The following is a 3,171-nucleotide window of genomic DNA, read 5'->3' as shown; positions in this document are numbered from 1 at the left end:
ACCAAGCAGTTCACTTGTCTAAATCGTTGAAGTTCATTCAACGGCCTCCCCTAACAGACGCCCATTTACAAGAGTCGGTTCTAACTGTCATTCATATATAAGTGTGTATCTAAGTTACACCAAGGTATGATTCATATAAACTTGCAAATTTCATCTCTCTGACTTCAATGACTTGAGCATTGGAATGCTAATTTTATAGATAGATCCTCGATTCATTCATTGTAGGCTCACACCATCATATTGAGATCTTCTACGATGGATTTCACCAACATATTACCAATTTCTATTCCACATCTGAATAGTGGCATCTTCAGTGAGAATCATTTCTTGATTATCAAGCAATTCCACTTTAGACTTGGATTTATCTTGTTGCGTCATCACAATCATTTATTACAAATCAATGTTAGCAATGGTGGCTTCCAAAGTAACTCAATTAGTTTCCCATCGCAATGCCAACTCCGTGAATAATGTTGTCCCGCCAGTCCTCGTCTCCACTCTTGAAGATCATCTTCCCCTCTGGGAAAAGTGGTCCAGCTTCAGTGACTTCTCTAACCGCCACATTTTTCAAGATCCAGACCACTCTGCCTGATTGGACATGGAAATTTATAGGTTCTACTAAGGTTCCAACCATTTCTACAATTAACCAAGACCAAACATTGAAACAACCTCCATAAAAATTGCAATTGTAAGGGCTGGAAATGTCTCATTGTTGCTTCATTATTGTCTCTTAGGGACCTAATTCCTAAACCTCATTCAATAGTAGGATTACAAACCTTATGCTAAGCGATATTGATAATTTTATGTCTATTGATAATACCTACCTATATGAAGTTCCTTGTCCATTTGTCAATCATATTGAGGAGGTTGATAAACCAAGAATAATAAGGAAAGATTAAATCAACATGTCCTAGATGACATTCATGACAAGTCCAACTCTTCCAGCAATAGAGATAAGAAAAGTCTTCCAAGCACTCAATATGGATTTGATCTTGTTTGTAATAGGTTGAATAAAGTTGAATTTAAGCTTGCATTTAAAAAGGGAACCCTAAGATAATTAAAACGGTAAATGCTAATGTTGATTCTAAGCATCTCAACAAGAATGTTTGATATATTATGGTTGATAAATCCTCCAAAAGAAGTGGATTAAGCAGGATTCATAAGCGGGCCTAAGATCAAACTATAGTCATTGAACAAGCCAATGGGATTTCTTACATTACTATTAGTAGCCTTGTAAAATATCATGACGTTATATGCATATAACACATGAGAAGGGGCATGGTTGCATCTAGTTCTATTAAGTAGAGTCAACTTCCCATCATTGACCAATTTTATATTGCATCTACTAAACACATCTTTAACAAGACAAAACAAGAGAGTGAACAAGTGATCACATTGCCTAACACACCTTTTACAAGGAAAAAATCCTGCATTCTTCCTATTAGTGCAAATAGAGAGTATGGTAGATTGAAAAATAGTATGAAACTAAGAACGAAAAGTATGATTGAAGCCAAATATTTGAAGATATTTAAGAAGAAATTTCCAATCAACGATATAAAAAGCCTTTCTAATTTTAATCTTGAGGATGTTTACTGTGAAATTTGGTAAACAAATGTTAATCTCTTATTGAAGGTTACTTACATGATCAACCAGATAATCCTATGACATAGTGATAAAAGTTTTCTTATAGTATAGTGTAGAAAAGTGAAGGATTTCGACTTGGTCAACATCTTTGAGAAAAAGTAATGTAAAAAGTAGATTGTTTGGAAATGTAAGTGATTTCGACAATGCTAAAAGGAAAAACTTTATAAAAAGTGAATGTAACATGACGATGAAATTAATAATGGAATGAAAGTATATTTGAAATGAAGATACAATAAAGTAAAAGACTTTACATTTGAATGTAAATTGTGTTTCAGAATTCATACATTTTACACAGTGAAACTTGTTTCTCTATACGCTGAGTACTTTGAGTTTTTTGAGTTTTGTAGTGAAATCAAAAGAACACCCTGAATCCTAATGCTAGAACTCCTATTTATACAAGTGTAAAATAGTTGTTTCATAACGTTCTTCTTCTCAGTATTCACCATGTAGATTTATGCATGATTTTCTCTTTTGAAGTGTCTTACGCATGTCCCTTTGGATAAAACTGAGAAGTAGTTACTCGTTTTGAACTAACGTCTCTTAGCGCCAAAACAACTGCTAGTCGATGTGTCTTGCTGGCATCGAAATCTTGAGCAACACTGTCGTTGAAATGCTGGACAAAATATTTCTTTTCAGAAAAATACTAAGTCCAAATCTTTATCTCTCATTTTTTCGAAAATGTCCATTAAAATTCCCAACTTTTTCCAAATCTTCTCATTATGCTGAGATTTTTGATCCTGTCGAAAATCCCAACAAACAAATTGCCCCAAAAAAGTCCTCTTTCGACTAAAAGGAGATAGGGGCGTTTTTAACTTTCTTTGACACAGTTTCACCTAGTGGAGTGACGTCATGGACATCATTACCTTTATATCAACCGTCACCTAGAAAACATTTGTTTTCCCACAATCTCATGACTATCAATCATGGTTCCGTCTTTCTAGGGTGGCGTGGTTAGGTTTACAATTTTTTTTGATTCCGCCTTTAATACTATGGCACATGTCATCAAAGTTGACGCCATATATTCATCCAATATAGGGAGGTACGTGATCAAAGGCCTAATAGTAACATGTGGTATTAAGATCGGTGGTTCTTACAAGTATTCCTTTATTTTGTCAAATGCCTCTTGGCAATCATTATTCCATACAATCGATTGATTCTTTCTTAGAAATTTAAAAATTGGCTTACATGTATTCGTCAGATGAGAGATGAACCTAGAGATGTAATAAAGTCGACCCATGAAGCCTCAAACTTCCTTTTCTGTTTTGGAAGGTGGCATGCCTTGAATTGCTCGGACTTTGTCATGATCAAATTTAATGTCTTTATAACTAACATTGAAACCCATCAGTTTACCAGATCGTACCCCAAAGGTACATTTTGCAAGACTCAACCGCAACTTGAACTTTTGGAGTATGGCAAATAACTTCCTCAGATGGTCTAGGTGCTCATCTTCAGTATTGGATTTAGCAATCATATCGTCCAATTAAACCTCAATCTCTTTATGGATCATATCATGAAAGAGAGTTACCATTG

This window comes from Lathyrus oleraceus, chromosome 3 (assembly GCF_024323335.1).
Source record: "Lathyrus oleraceus cultivar Zhongwan6 chromosome 3, CAAS_Psat_ZW6_1.0, whole genome shotgun sequence".
Taxonomy (NCBI): Eukaryota; Viridiplantae; Streptophyta; class Magnoliopsida; order Fabales; family Fabaceae; genus Lathyrus; species Lathyrus oleraceus.
The sequence above is the reverse complement of the archived record's forward strand: the minus strand, read 5'-3'. Positions refer to the sequence as shown.